General features: G+C 44.2%; 1 protein-coding gene and 1 long non-coding RNA gene across 10 annotated transcripts in view; one reads left to right on the forward strand and one right to left on the reverse strand.

Moving 5' to 3' along the window:
• Positions 1-7,254: 7,254 nt before the first annotated feature.
• Positions 7,255-13,635, reverse strand: LOC118964707. Of its 2 annotated transcripts, none has more exons than XR_005051931.1 (4): positions 13,290-13,635; positions 12,403-12,450; positions 8,934-8,983; positions 7,255-7,396 (listed from the first exon to the last, which is right to left on the reverse strand). It is a non-coding gene; the product is annotated as an uncharacterized LOC118964707 (long non-coding RNA). The 2 variants fall into 2 exon arrangements; XR_005051930.1 differs by having other exon boundaries at positions 13,142-13,635.
• The window catches only part of herc2 (HECT and RLD domain containing E3 ubiquitin protein ligase 2), a 251,465-nt gene continuing 247,636 nt past the window's right edge, over positions 12,727-16,555 (forward strand). For all 8 annotated transcript variants that reach the window (XM_036978973.1, XM_036978974.1, XM_036978975.1 and 5 more), the window contains exon 1: positions 12,727-12,862. The gene's annotated coding sequence lies outside the window, so the exon portion shown is untranslated. The remainder of the gene's footprint in view (positions 12,863-16,555) is intronic.

Consider the following 16,555-nt stretch of genomic DNA (forward strand, 5'->3'; position numbering starts at 1 on the left):
AAGCCTCCCGGGTGGTGCAGTGGTCTAGGGCACTGCATCGCAGCACTAGCTGTGCCACCAGAGACTCTGGGTTCACGCTCAGGCTCTGTTGCAGCCGGCCGCGACCGGGAGGCTCAAGGATTATATGCTTGAGGTAGCTTCTTTGATCACATAGGTTGCCAGTTATAAACTGGGGGAAAACAGAGTGGAATGTTTACCTTTTCTACACCGGTGGCTGGACGACGTTTGCGCATGCTGGATGCATCTCCGTCTTGTCGTTTGTCATTATCCAACTGGCCGGTGTTGCCTTGAGTTTCTTTGCCAGTGGAGCCATCTCCTGCTTCTCCTCCCCATTTGACAGAGGAGTCAAAGGAGCACAGCAAGAGGAGCATGGTTATCAACGATGGTTGCATGTAACGAGCCGTGGAAGCCGAAGACAGTGGCCTCCCGCAAAGCAGTTTAAACTCCCAACGAGAGGCCAAGAACGGATACAAACAACAAATAGTTGTTTGCCACCCTGGAGCCTGATCTTCCTGCACCTTTGCCCCTGGCGGTACCTGTGTCTGCGGCCGCTGTGCCTACTCCTACTCCTTCCCCTACGATTTTGAAGTCGATGTCGGCAATCTTCCGTCCCCGCTCTGGATCGAGCAGGACTTCTACATCTGTCGGTGGCACCATCCTGTGAAGCATGGGAGTGGGTGGATTTCCTTGTCCTTATCGCCAGCTGTGATTTTGGGCAGCTCCATGGTAAGAAATGTGACTGTACCTGGTGCAAAAACAATGTCCCATCCAGAAGCGAGAGTAAATTACATCACTAAGCTGTTCCTGAATGTACTACGCCAGGACATGGAAATCCATTCTAGTCCATGTGGGTTTTCAAATCTAATGTTATTAGTCACATGCGCCGAATACAAGGCGTAGACCTTACAGTGAAATGCTTATTTACGAGCCCCTAACCAACAATGCAGTTAAAAAAAATACAGATAAGAATAAGAAATAGAAGTAACAAGTAATTAAAGAGCAGCAGTAAAATAACGAGACTATATACAGGGGGGTACCGATACAGAGTTAATGTGGGGGGGCACCGGTTATTTAAAGTAATATGTACATGTAGGTAGAGTTATTGAAGTGACTATGCAGAGATGACAACAGAGTAACAGTGGTATAAAGAAGGGATGGGGGGGGCGCAATACAAATAGTCTAGGAAGCCATTTGACAAGATGTTCAGGAGTCTTATGGCTTGGGGGTAGAAGTTGTTAGAAGCCTCTTGGACCGAGACTTGGCGCTCCGATACCGCTTGCTGTGCGGTAGCAGAGAGAACAGTCTATGACCAGGGTGGCTGGAGTCTTTGACAATTTTCAGGGCCCTCCTCTGACACAGCCTTGTATAGAGGTCCTGGATGGCAGGAAGCTTGGCCCCAGTGATGTACTGGGCTGTTTACACTACCCTCTGTAGTGCCTTGCAGTCGGGAGCCGAGCAGTTGCCATAACAGGCAGCGATGCAACCGATGCAACCATGCTCTCGATGGTGCAGCTGTAGAACCTTTTGAGGATCTGAGGACCCATGCCAAATCTTTTCAGTTTCCTGGGGGGGGGGAATAGGTTTTGTCAAGCCGTCTTCGACTGTCTTGGTGTGCTTGGACCATGTTAGTTTGTTGGTGATGTGGACTCTCTCAACCTGCTCCACTACAGCCCCGTCGATGAGAATGGGGGCGTGCTCTGTCCTCCTTTTCCTGTAGCCTACAATCATCTCCTTAGTCTTGATTACATTGAGGGAGAGGTTGTTGTCCTGGCACCACACGGCCGGGTCTCTGACCTCCCTATACGCTGTCTCGTCGTTGTCGGTGATCAGGCCTACCAATGTTGTGACGTCAGAAAACTTGATGATAGTGTTGGAGTCGTGCCTGGCCATGCAGTCATGAGTGAACAGGGAGTACAGGAGGGGACTGAGCACGCACCCCTGAGGGGCCCTTGTGTTGAGGATCAGCGTGGCGGATGTGCTGTTACATACCCTTACGACCAGGGGGCAACCTGTCAGGAAGTCCAGGATCCACTTGCAGAGGGAGGTGTTTAGTCCCAGGTTTCTTAACTTAGTGATTAACTTTGAGGGCACTATGGTGTTGAACGCTGATCTGTAGTCAATTAATAGCATTCTCACATACAGTGGGGAGAACTTGATATTGAGTATTTGATACACTGCCGATTTTGCAGGTTTTCCTACTTACAAAGCATGTAGAGGTCAAATTTTTATCATAGGTACACTTCAACTGTGAGAGATAGAATCTAAAACAAAAATCCAGAAAATCACATTGTATGATTTTTAAGTAATTCATTTGCATTTTATTGCATGACATAAGTATTTGATACATCAGAAAAGCAGAACTTAATATTTGGTACAGTAACCTTTGTTTGCAAATACAGAGATCATACGTTTCCTGTAGTTCTTGACCAGGTTTGCACACACTGCAGCAGGGATTTTGGCCCACTCCTCCATACAGACTTTCTCCAGATCCTTCAGGTTTCGGGGCTGTCGCTGGGCAATATGGACTTTCAGCTCCCTCCAAAGATTTTCTATTGGGTTCAGGTCTGGAGACTGGCTAGGCCACTCCAGGACCTTGAGATGCTTCTTACGGAGCCACTCCTTAGTTGCCCTGGCTGTGTGTTTCGGGTCGTTGTCATGCTGGAAGACTCAGCCACGACCCATCTTCAATGCTCTCACTGAGGGAAGGAGATTGTTGGCCAAGATCTCGCGATACATGGCCCCATCCATCCTCCCCTAAATACGGTGCAGTTGACCTGTCCCCTTTGCAGAAAACCATCCCCAAAGAATGATGTTTCCACTTCCATGCTTCACGGTTGGGATGGTGTTCTTGGGGTTGTACTCATCCTTCTTCTTCCTCCAAACACGGCGAGTGGAGTTTAGCTCAAAAAGCTCTATTTTTGTCTCATCAGACCACATGACCTTCTCCCATTCCTCTTCTGGATCATCCAGATGGTCATTGGCAAACTTCAGATGGGCCTGGACATGCGCTGGCTTGAGCAGGGGGACCTTGCGTGCGCTGCAGGATTTTAATCCATGACAGCGTAGGGTGTTACTAATGGTTTTCTTTGAGACTGTGGTCCCAGCTCTCTTCAGGTCATTGACCAGGTCCTGCCGTGTAGTTTTGGGCTGATCCCTCACCTTCCTCATGATCATTGATGCCCCACGAGGTGAGATCTTGCATGGAGCCCCAGACCGAGGGTGATTGACCGTCATCTTGAACTTCTTACATTTTCTAATAATTGCGCCAACAGTTGTTGCCTTCTCACCAAGCTGCTTGCCTATTGTCCTGTAGCCCATCCCAGCCTTGTGCAGGTCTACAATTTTAACCCTGATGTCCTTACACAGCTATCTGGTCTTGGCCATTGTGGAGAGGTTGGAGTCTGTTTGATTGAGTGTGTGGACAGGTGTCTTTTATACAGGTAACGAGTTCAAACAGGTGCAGTTAATACAGGCAATGAGTGGAGAACAGGAGGGCTTAAAGAAAAACTAACAAGTCTGTGAGAGCCGGAATTCTTACCGGTTGGTAGGTGATCAAATACTTATGTCATGCAATAAAATGCTAATTAATTACTTAAAAATCATACAATGTGATTTTCTTGATTTTTGTTTTTAGATTTGGTCTCTCACAGTTGAAGTGTATCTATGATAAAAAAAATTACAGACCTCTACATGCTTTGTAAGTAGGAAAACCTGCAAAATCAGCAGTGTATCAAATACTTGTTCTCCCCACTGTCGGTGTTCCTTTTGTCCAGGTGGGAAAGGGCAGTGTGGAGTGCAATGGAGATTGCATTATCTGGGGATCTGTTGGGCAGTATGCAAATTGGAGTGGGTCTAGGGTTTCTGGGATGATGGTTTTGATGTGAGCCATGACCAGCCTTTCAAAGCACTTCATGGTTACAGACGTGAGTGCTACGGGTCGGTAGTCATTTAGGCAGGTTACCTTCGTGTTCTTGGGCACAGGGACTATGGAGGTCTGCTTAATTAAAACCTCTTGGTGTTAGGGGGCAGTATTTTCATTTTTGGAAAAAAAAACGTTCCCGTTTTAAACAGGATATTTTGTAAGGAAAAGATGCTAGAATATGCATATAATTGGCAGCTTTGGATAGAAAACACTCTAATATTTCCAAAACTGTAAAGATATTGTCTGTGAGTATAACAGAACTGATGTTGCAGGCGAAAGCCTGAGAAAAATCCAATCCGGAAGTGCCCCAGGTTTTGAAAGCACTGCATTCCAATGACTCCCTATATGGCTGTGAATGTACCATCAACGAGCTTACGCTTTCTACGTATTCCCCAAGGTGTCTACAGCATTGTGGCGTAGTTTTACGCATTTCTGTTGAAGAATAGCCGTAGGTGGCCACATTGCGTAAGTGGTCACATGGTGGCTCCGAGAGAGATTCTCGCGTAAAATACAGAGGTAGCCATTATTCCAATCGCTTCTACTGAGAAACCAATTGTCTCGGTTGATATATTATTATCAAATAGATATTAGAAAAACACCTTGAGGATGGATTCTAAACAGCGTTTGCCATGTTTCTGTCGATATTATGGAGCTAATTTGGAATATTTTTCGGAGTTGTGGTGACTGCAATTTCTGGGCGATTTCTCAGCCAAACGTGAAGAACAAACGGAGCTATTTCGCCTACAAAAATAATATTTGTGGAAAAAATATACTTTGGCTCTCTACCTGGGAGTCTCGTGAGTGAAAACATCCGAATACTATGATAAACTTACACAAATGCTTGTCTAGCGTTGGCTGTAAAGCATATTTTGAAAATCTGAGATGACAGGGTGATTAACAAAAGGCTAAGCTGTGTTCCAATATATTTCACTTGTGATTTTCATGAATAGGAATATTTTCTAGGAAGATTTATGTCTGTTGCATTATGCTAATTAGTGTCAGATGATGACAACGGTCCCGTTCACGGGATGGGGTGTCACTACAGGTTAAACATGTTGGTATTACAGACTCGGACAGGGAGAGATTGAAAATGTCAGTGAAGACACTTGCTAGTTGGTCAGCGCCTGTTCGCAGTACAAGTCCTGGTAATCTGTCTGGCCCTGCGGCCTTGTGAATGTTGACCTGTTTAAAGTTCTTACTCACATCGGCTGCGGAGAGCGTGATCACACAGTCATCCGGAACAGCTGGTGCTCTCATGCGTGTTTCAGTGTTATTTGCCTCGAAGCGAGCATAGAGGTAGTTTAGCTCATCCGGTAGGCTCGTGTCACTGGGAAGCTCTCGGCTGTGCTTCCCCTTGACGTCTGTAATAGTTTGCAAGCCCTGCCACATCCGACGAGCATCAGAGCCGGTGTAGTACGACTCAATCTTAGTCCTGTATTGACGCTTTGCCTGTTTGATGGTTCGTCGGAGGGCGTAGCGGGATTTCTCATAAACTTCCGGGTTAGAGTCCCGCTCCTTTAAAGCCTCAGCTCTACCCTTTAGCTCAGTGTGGATGTTGCCTGTAATCCATGGCTTCTGGTTGGGGTATGTATGTACAGTCACTGTAGGGACGACGTCATTGATGTACTTATTGATGAAGACAGTGACTGATGTGGTGTACTCCTCAATCCCGGAACATATTCCAGTCTGTGCTAGCAAAACAGTCCTGTAGCTTAGCATCTCCGTCATCTGACCAGTTCTTTATTGACCGAGTCACTGGTTCTTCCTGCTTTAGTTTTTGCTTGTAAGCAGGAATCATGAGGATAGAATTATGGTCAGATTTGCAAAATGGAGGGCGAGGGAGAGCTGTGTATGCGTCTCTGTGTGTGGAGTCTCAGCCTCCAGTATTTATGCTGCAGTAGTTTATGTGTCGGGGGGCTAGGGTCAGTTTGTTATATCTGGAGTACTTATCCTGTCTCAGCCTCCAGTATTTATGCTGCAGTAGTTTATGTGTCGGGGGGCTAGGGTCAGTTTGTTATATCTGGAGTACTTATCCTGTCTCAGCCTCCAGTATTTATGCTGCAGTAGTTTGTGTGTCGGGGGGCTAGGGTCAGTTTGTTATATCTGGAGTATATCTGGAGTACTTCTCCTGTCTTATCCGGTGTCCTGTGTGAATAATTAACTGCCTCTATTTAAAGGTATGCTGCTATGCTCATACATTCAGTAAATACATTCTGTAAACTGGAATTGTGAAGTATGTTTGAGAACTTATTTGAATGCAATCAGTCTAATGCAGTTACCCTGTTTGTATTAATCATTTAATCAAATCAAAACTAACTTTGTCACATGCGCCGAATACAACAAGTGTAGACCGTACCGTGAAATGCTTACTTACAAGCCCAACAGTGCAGTTCAAGAAAAGTTAAGAAAATATTTACCAAGTAGACTAAAGTAAAAACAAAAATGCTAAAAAGTAACACAATAAGAATAACGAGGCTTATTACAGGGGGCACTGATACTGAGTCAGTGTGGAGGCTATATACAGGGGGCACCGGTTCAGAGTCAATGTGGAGGCTATATACAGGGGGTACCGGTACAGAGTCAATGTGGAGGCTATATATAGGGTGTACCGGTACCGAGTCAGTGTGGAGGGTTACAGGTTAGTCAAGGTCATTTGTACATGTAGGTGGGGGTGAAGTGATTATGCATAGATAAAACAGTGAGCGGCAGCAGTGTACAAAACCCCCCAAAGAGGGGGGTCAATGTAAATAGTTCAGTGGCCACACATTTGATGAATTGTTTAGCAGTCTTATGTCTTGGGGGTAGAAGCTGTTAAGGAGCCTTTTGGTCCTAGACTTGCTGCTCCGGTACCGCCATGCGGTAGCAGAGAAAACAGTCTGACAATTTGATGGGCATTCCTCTGACACCGCCTAGTATAGAGGTCCTGGATGGCAGGAAGTTTGGCCCCAGTGATGTACTGAACCGTACGCACTACCCTCTGTAGCGCCTTACGGTCAGATGCCAAGCAGTTGCCGTACCAGGCGGTGATGCAACCAGTCAGGATGCTCTCGATGGTGCAGCTGTAGAACTTTTTGAGGATCTGGGGACCCATGCCAAATATTTTATGGGACAAACATACAGTACCAGTCAAAAGTTAGGACACACCTACTCATTCCAGTGTTTTTGTTGTTGTTGTTTTACTATTTTCTACATTGTAGAATAATAGTGAAGACATCAAAACTATGAAATAACTCAAAACTTTTTTGGTTACTACATGATAAGTAAATCAAAATATATTTTATATTTCAGATTTTTCAAAAGTAGCCAGCTTTTGCCTTGATGACAGCTTTGGAGCTGAAGGAGATGAGGCCCCCAGGACATCCAGCTGAAGGAGATGAGGCCCCCAGGACATCCAGCTGAAGGAGATATGAGGCCCCCAGGACATCCAGTGATCAACAGTCATACGTTCAGGGGAACATTATATCACTGTAACCCCTGTAGTAAAACAAAACAGGAGTTTATGATCTATGCATAGTCACTTTACCCCTACCTACATGTACAAATTAACTCGACTAACCTGTACACCCGCACATTGACTATGTACCGGTAACCCCTGTATACAGCCTCATTACTAACCAGTAGTACCCCTTGTATATAGCCTCATTATTGTTATTTTATTCTGTTACATTATTAGTATTTAATTTTTTAAAACTTTTGTTTATTTATTAAATATTTTAACTCTTTCTTGAACTGCATTGTTGGTTAAGGGCTTGTAAGTAGCATTTCCTGGTTAGGTCTGCTACACCGGTTGTATTCTGCATTTCCTGGTTAGGTCTGCTACACCTGTTGTATTCAGCATTTCCTGGTTAGGTCTGCTACACCGGTTGTATTCGGCATTTCCTGGTTAGGTCTGCTACACCGGTTCTATTCGGCATTTCATGGTTAGGTCTGCTACACCGGTTGTATTCGGCATTTCCTGGTTAGGTCTGCTACACCGGTTCTATTCGGCATTTCCTGGTTAGGTCTGCTACACCGGTTGTATTCGGCATTTCCTGGTTAGGTCTGCTACACCGGTTGTATTCGGCATTTCATGGTTAGGTCTGCTACACCGGTTGTATTCGGCATTTCCTGGTTAGGTCTGCTACACCGGTTCTATTCGGCATTTCCTGGTTAGGTCTGCTACACCGGTTGTATTCGGCATTTCATGGTTAGGTCTGCTACACCGGTTGTATTCGGCATTTCCTGGTTAGGTCTGCTACACCGGTTCTATTCGGCATTTCCTGGTTAGGTCTGCTACACCGGTTGTATTCGGCATTTCATGGTTAGGTCTGCTACACCGGTTGTATTCGGCATTTCCTGGTTAGGTCTGCTACACCGGTTGTATTCGGCATTTCATGGTTAGGTCTGCTACACCGGTTCTATTCGGCATTTCCTGGTTAGGTCTGCTACACCGGTTGTATTCGGCATTTCATGGTTAGGTCTGCTACACCGGTTGTATTCGGCATTTCCTGGTTAGGTCTGCTACACCGGTTCTATTCGGCATTTCCTGGTTAGGTCTGCTACACCGGTTGTATTCGGCATTTCATGGTTAGGTCTGCTACACCGGTTGTATTCGGCATTTCCTGGTTAGGTCTGCTACACCGGTTCTATTCGGCATTTCCTGGTTAGGTCTGCTACACCGGTTGTATTCGGCATTTCATGGTTAGGTCTGCTACACCGGTTGTATTCGGCATTTCATGGTTAGATCTACTACACCGGTTCTATTCGGCATTTCCTGGTTAGGTGTACTACACCGGTTGTATTCTGCATTTCCTGGTTAGGTCTACTACACCGGTTGTATTCGGCATTTCCTGGTTAGGTCTGCTACACCGGTTGTATTCGGCATTTCATGGTTAGGTCTACTACACCGGTTGTATTCGGCTCATGTGACATAACATTTGATTTGATTTGAGTTACACACTCAATGATAACATGCCAAACAATAATTCTCACTAAACCAGCACCCCAGGGTTCCTAAAAGTGTGACCCTCACAGCAGGGGTTGCGTTATAGGTCAGGAAGTCCCCAATCTGGTCCATAATCACTGTTGGAAGAAATTCACAAGAGGTCAGTGCATTCAAGGAATATCAAAAATTATATATTTTATTGTTTTTGAAAAAGTGTACCCATGTGCAGTATCATACCGGAGCTCCAAGTCAAGGTCCAAGAGGCTTCTAAACAGCTTCCATCCCCAAACCATGAGACTCCTGAACATCTAGTCGGATAGCTACCCAGACTATTTGCATTGCCCCACCGCCCCATCCTCCTCTTCCACGCTGCTGCTGCTACTCTCTGTTATTATCTATGCATAGTCAGTTTAATAACTCTACTTAAATGTACATATTACCTCAATTACCTCGACACCGGTGCCCCCGGACATAGCCCCCTTATTGTTATTTATGGATGCGTCACTGCAAACGTTAAGGTCTTCAATGACGTCACCATTGCCCTTGATTCTAAGCAATATTGTGCTGCTATTTTTATTGACTTGGAAAAAGCTTTTGATATGGTAGACCATTCCAGTCTTGTGGGCCGGCTAAAGAGTATTGGTGTCTCTGAGGGGTCTTTGGCCTGGTTTGCTAACTACCTCTCTCAAAGAGTGCAGTGTATAAAGTCAGAACATCTGCTGTCTCAGCCACTGCCTATCACCAAGGGAGTTCCCCATGGCTCGATCCTAGGCCCCACACTCTTCTCAATTTACATCAACAACATAGCTCAGGCAGTAGGAAGCTCTCTCATCCACTTATATTCAGATGATACAGTCTTATACTCAGCTGGCCCCTCCCTGGACTTTGTATTAAACGCTCTACAACAAAGCTTTCTTCATGTCCAACAAGCTTTCTCTGCCCTTAACCTTGTTCTGAACACCTCCAAAACAAAGGTCATATGGTTTTGTAAGAAAAATGCCCCTCTCCCCACAGGTGTGATTACTACCTCTGAGGGTTTAGAGCTTGATGTTGTCACCCCCTGACCATAGAGAGCTGTTTATTCTCTATGTTGGTTGGGGCGCGATAGTGACTAGGGTGGGTCATCTAAGTGATTAATGGTTTATGTTGGCCTGGTATGGTTCCCAATCAGAGACAGCTGTTTATCGTTGTCTCTGATTGGGGATCATATTTCGGTAGCCATTTTCTCCATTGTGGGATCTTGACTATGTTTAGTTGCCTAGTAGCACTGTTAGCTTCACGTTTTGTGTGTGCTTTATTGTTTTGTTCGGTGAGTTTTGATTTATTAAAATATGTGGAACTCTACGCGTGCTGCGCCTTGGTCCAATCATTTCGGCGAGCGTGACAGATGTAGTCACCTCATACAAGTACTTGGGAGTATGGCTAGACGGTGCACTGTCTTTCTCTCAGCACATAACAAAGCTGCAGGCTGAAATTAAATCTAGACTTGGTTTCCTCTATCGTAATCACTCCTCTTTCACCCGAGCTGCCAAACTAACCCTGATTCAGATGACCATCCTACCCATGCTAGATTACGGAGATGTAATTTATAGATCGGCAGGTAAGGGTGCTCTCGAGCGGCCAGAGGTGGGACCAAGTCATTGTTTTACAAGTTACAAGTAAGTCCCAGATCAAAACAGGCAAGTCCGAGTCAAGACCGTCAAGTCTCAAGTCATAATGTGCTCTTAACCAAATTTAATACCATTTCATATTTTTAATAAGCGTAATAGTATATTACATTTTGCTGCGCCTCCGTCTGTAATTTTCTTCCCGTATGTTTTGCAAGTTGCAATCCGTTTTTTGTTGATACAGCGTCGTCTTTATATCCGAAAATAATACTTTGGGGTATCATCTTTCCAAGGGCTCCATCTGAATTCACCCACCGACGTTCCTCTGCACTGCCATGCACAACTTTTTCTCAGCTGGCACAATTTGATTGGCTGCTGTCCGATTCAAACTGTAATCCGTTAAATGAAGAGTTGATACGCTGCACACTTTGTTTAATAGCATCATTTTAATATTGGGGCTTGGAGGGGGGTTTGGGGAGGGTATCAAGTCAGGTCGAGTCAAAAGGCTCAAGTCCAAGTCAAGTCACAAGTCATTGGTGTTAAAGACAGTCGAGTTGCAAGTCATCATATTTGTGACTCGAGTCCACACCTCTGGAGCGGCTAGATGTTCTTTACCATTAGGCCATCAGATTTGCCACCAATGCTTCTTAGGTTGCAAGTTCAAATCCCCGAGCTGACAAGGTACAAATCTGTCGTTCTGCCCCTGAACAGGCAGTTAACCCACTGTTCCTAGGCCGTCATTGAAAATAAGAATTTGTTCTTAACTTACTTGCCTAGTTAAATAAAGATAAAATAAAAAAATTGGACATCACTGCACTCTATACTCCTCTGTAAACTGGTCATCTCTGCAAGACCCTCTGGTTGATGCGTATTTACAAAACCCTCTTAGGCCTCACTCCCCCCTAACTGAGATATCTTCTGCAGCCCTCATCCTCCACATACAACACCCGTTCTGCCAGTCACCTTCTGTTAAAGGTCCCCAAAGCACACACTGGTGACTGGAACAAGCTGCAACAAACACTCAAACTGGACAGTTTTATCTCCATCTCTTCATTCAAAGACTCAATCATGGACACTCTTACTGACAGTTGTGGCTGCTTTGCGTGATGTATTGTTGTCTCTACCTTCTTACCCTTTGTGCTGTTGTCTGTGCCCAATAATAGTTGTACCATGTTTTGTGCTGCTACCATGTTGTTATGTTGTGTTGCTACAATGCTATGTTGTCATGTGTTGCTGCCTTGCTATGTTGTTGTTTTAGGTCTCTCTTTATGTCGTGTTGTGTTCTCTCTTGTTGTGATGTGCGTTTTGTCCTATATTTATATTGTATTTTTTTTTAAATTAACTCCCAGGCCCCCGTAGGAGGCCTTTTGGTAGGCCGTCATTGTAAATAAGAATTTGTTCTTAACTGACTTGCTTAGTTAAATAAAGGCTATAGAAAATAAATAATACATTTACTGCTGCTCTTTAATGATTTGTCATTCTTATCTCTTTTGTTGTTGTTGGTATTTCCTTGAAACTGCATAGTTGGTTAAGGGCTTGTAAGTAAGCATTTCACTGTAAGGTGAAACACCTGTTGTATTCGGCACAACTGACAAATACAATTTGATTTAAAACTATTATGCAATCAATGAGTAGTAATGGTGTATGTTTTTTTTGTATAATTTAAATTTAACCAGTTTAACCAGTTAAGAACCAATTCTTATTTACAATGAAGGCCTACCCTAGCCAAACCCGGACGACGCTGGGCCAATTGTGCGCCGCCCTATGGGATTCCCAATCACGGCTGGATGTGATGCAGCCTGGATTCGAACCAGGTACTGCAGTGTCTTAGACCACTGCACCACTCGGGTTACGTACATTAGGAAAATATGCCTAATTTAAAACATGATCATGTAGACTACTTCAGCTAAAACATGCCAGGAGGTGAAGCTGTAAACTAGACTACTTACTGGAGAGAGTACCGCTGCACCGTACACCATCTTTTAGATAGGACCCACCTAAAAAATAATGAAACACATCCAGTGTTTGTATGATACCATTAAGAGTCATCACCCTCTGATTTGCCATGAATGCAGCATTCTGTTTTGCGGCGAAATCACGGTATCATTTTAATGAAAACGTTAGTTGATGACCTTATGAGACAATTTAAATAAGGGAACGCTCTCTAAAGTTGTAGTGACGTTCGTTCAATAATTAGGCTACTTCAAGGAAACAAGGGAGGAATGAAGGCTGCATGCACAATATTCTAACACGTCCCGGTGACTGGCTGTAGTCTGGCTACGTCATCTGTTTCGACGCCCTGGAAGGTTCAGCTGTCAATCACATGGGTCCAATATGGACGACCTGGTAATGCAGCAAAGCCCGTGTTAGGACTGGAGGGGGCCAGAATAGAACAAGAAAAACTTGCAAGTAAGGACAAAACTAATTGTATACATTTTGTCGTATAAATGTAGATGAAGTGAGCGACATCGTCGAGTTTATAGGACGTGAAACGCTTCTGTCCTTGCAGTTGTTATGACCTAGCGCGTTAAGTTAGTTAGCTTGGATGCAGTTAGCCGCATCGCTAAAGTAAACTCACGTATTTATGGTTAACCGAACACTAACGCTAGTATGATTACACTGCAAGTATCCAACAGTTAAGCTAAAAACAAGTGTGTGGTAACTAGTGTAGATATAACGTTGTCTTACTGTCGAAGTAAAATATAGCTAGCCAAACAGTAGCCTGCAGATCCGAACCGCTTTGCTTACAGCAGCACTACGGTCGGACATCATTCCCGTGTATATTATATAAAGACACCGCGGAGCCGGCGGTAGATAAGGCTCGGAGAAAATGTACCTCTATCCAGGGATGAGAAATACATTATACTCCGAATTGTCCAACTAGCCCAACTGTTAACGTTACACGGAGAAGATTGAACGGCTGATAGCTCGTTTTCCGGACCACTGTCCTTTTTTTTTTGTCCTCATGATAGAAGCCACAGCAGCCATCTTGGAACGGCGGTGTCAGCCAATCAGCGCCTTTGTTGTTCAACGCGACCCCATTCCATAATGGCTGCTCCTGCTAGCTTAGCACAATGACAATATCTGCTCGTTTACTTAAACGAGCAGTCGTTCAGTCTTTCCATGTAATTGGGAAAAGTCGGAGTACAACGCATTTTCAAATTTCAAATCATAGTTTATTGGTCACGTACACAGATGTGCAGATGTTATCGCAATAATGATTGTGCCATATTGTTGTTGTTGTGTTGCTATCATGCTGTGTTGTCATGTTGTGTTGCTGCCATGCTGTGTTGTCATGTGTTGCTGCCTTGTTATGTTGTTGTCTTAGGTCTCTCTTTATGTAGTGATGTGTCTCTCTTGTTGTGATGTGTGTGTTGTCCTATATTTCAATTTTTATAATCCCAGGCCCCGGTTGCTTAGTTAAATAAAGGTAACGTAAATTACAAGAGAACCGCAGGTGCTTGTGTTACAAAGTGAAATTAAATCTATAAACATTTTATTTTTTGAATGACATTTTTTATTTTTTAATACACATCTGATACACTAGATTGCATGAGTATTCAGACCCTTAATGCCTTAATTCAGGAGTAACATTTGGCTTAACAAATCAAATAAGTTACATTTCACTCTGTGTGAAATAACATGATTTTTGAATGACTGACCCTTCCTCTGTCCCCCATACATACAACACTAACTTCAAGCACAGATTCAACTACAGAGAGCAGGGAGCTTTGTGGAAGCCCCGTAAACAAGGGCAGTGATTGGTTGATGGGTAACAATGGCAAATCAGACATTGAATATATCTTTAAGCATGGTCAAGTTAATAATTATGCTGTGCATTATGTATTTATTTTTAGTATATGTTTTTTTTAACCTTTATTTTACCAGGCAAGTCAGTTAAGAACAAATTCTTATTTTCAATGATGGCCTAGGAACAGTGAGATAACTGCCTTGTTCAGGGGCAGAACGGCAGATTTGTACCTTGTCAGCTCGGGGATTCGATCTTGCAACCTTTCGGTTACTAGTCCAACGCTCTAACCACTAGGCTGTCTGCCGTATTAAACCTCCTACTGAGCTGCAGGACAGGAATGAAACTGCTCAGGAAGGTTTCCATGATGTTACCGTTTTAAAACTGTGACAGAGTTTAATGGCTGTGATGAGAGAACTGAGGATGGATCAACAACATTGTAGCGCCTCCACAATAATGACTTAAATGAGAGAGTAAGAAGACCAATACAAAAAAATATTCCAAAACATGCATCTTTTTTTAACCTTTATTTAACGAGGCAAGTCAGTTTTAAGAAGAAAATCTTATTTTCAATGACTACCTAGGAACAGTGTTCAGGGATGACAGATTTGTACCTTGTCAGCTCGGGGGATTTGAACTTGCAACCTTCCGGTTACTAGTCCAAAGCTCTAACCACTAGGTTACCTGCTGGTTACTAGTCCAACGCTCTAACCACTAGGCCACCCTGCAACATGGCACTAAATACTTTAACTGACTTGCCTAGTTAAATACAAGTAACTAAATAAAGGACTTGTGTTTGGGGCAAATCAACACAACGCATCACTGAGTAACTGCCTCCTTATTCTCAAGCCTGGCGGTGTCTGCATCATGGCGTGACATTGGCAAATACTGGGTCGTGTTTCAGGATTAAAATGCCAAATGTGTTTCTAACCTATTGACTCAGGAAGCTGAATACTTACGCTATATATGTATACAGTGCCTTGACTTTCTCCACGTTTTGTTACGTTACAGGATTAAATAAAATACAAATCCTCATCAATCAACACACAATATCGCAATATATCGTGTATATCATGTATATCATGACAAAGTGAAAACAGGTTTTTAGACATGTTTGCAATAGTATTCAAAATAAACAACTGGTACCTTATTTACATACGTATTCAGACTATGAGACACAAAATGTAGCGCATATGCATCCTGTTTCCGTTGAGCATCCTTGAGATGTTTCTACAACTTGATTGGAGTCCACCTGTGGTAAATTCAATTGATTGGACATGATTTGGAAAGTCACACATCTGTCTATATAAGGTCCCACAGTTGTCAGAGCAAAAACCAAGTGATGAGGTCGAAGGAATTGTCCGTGACAGGATTGTGTCAAGGCATAGATCTGGGGAAGAGTACCAAAATATTCTGCAGCATTGAAGGTCCCCAAGAACACAGTGGCCACCATCATTCTTAAATGGAAGAAGTTTGGAACCACCAAGGCCTTTCCTAGAGCTGGCCAAACTGAGCAATCTGGGGAGAGGGGTCTTGGTCAGGGAGGTGACCAAGAACCTGATGGTCTAGAGCTCTAGAGTTCCTCTGTGGAGATGGGAGAACCTTCCAGAAGGACAACCATCTCTGCAGCACTCCACCAATCAGGCCTTTATGGTAGAGTGGCCAGTTGGAAGCCACTCGTCAGTAAAAGGCACATGACAGCCCGCTTGGAGTTTGCCAAAAGACACCTATAAAGACTCTCAGACCATGAGAAACAAGATTCTCTGGTCTGATGAAAAAAAGATTGAACTCTTTGGCCAGAATGCCAAGTGTCATATCTGGAGGAAACCTGGCACCATCCCTACGGTTAAGCATAGTGGTGGCAGCATCATGCTGTGGGGATGTTTTTCAGGGACTGGGTGACTAGTCAGGATCGAGGGGAAAAATGAATGGAGCAAAGTACAGAGAGATCCTTGATGAAAACCTGCTCCGGACCTCAGACTGGGGCAAAGGTTCACCTTCCAACAAGACAACGACCCTAAGCACACACCCTAGACAACGCAGGATTGGATTCGGGGCAAGTCTCAATGTCCCTGAGTGGCCCAGCGAAGATCCCCGTACAACCTGAAAGAGCTTGGGAGAGGATCTGCAGAGAAGAATGGGAGAAACTCCCCAAATACAGGTGTGCCAAGCTTGTAGTGTCATACCCAAGAAGACTCAAGGCTATAATCGCTGCCAGATTCTCTGGCAGACCAGAGAATATTGTTTCTCATGGTCTGAGAGTCTTTAGGTGCCTTTTGGCAAACTCCAAGCAGGTTGTCATGTGCCTTTTACTGAGGAGTGGCTTCCGTCTGGCCACTCTACCATAAAGGCCT

The sequence above is a fragment of the Oncorhynchus mykiss genome, chromosome 5, assembly GCF_013265735.2.
Source record: "Oncorhynchus mykiss isolate Arlee chromosome 5, USDA_OmykA_1.1, whole genome shotgun sequence".
Taxonomy (NCBI): Eukaryota; Metazoa; Chordata; class Actinopteri; order Salmoniformes; family Salmonidae; genus Oncorhynchus; species Oncorhynchus mykiss.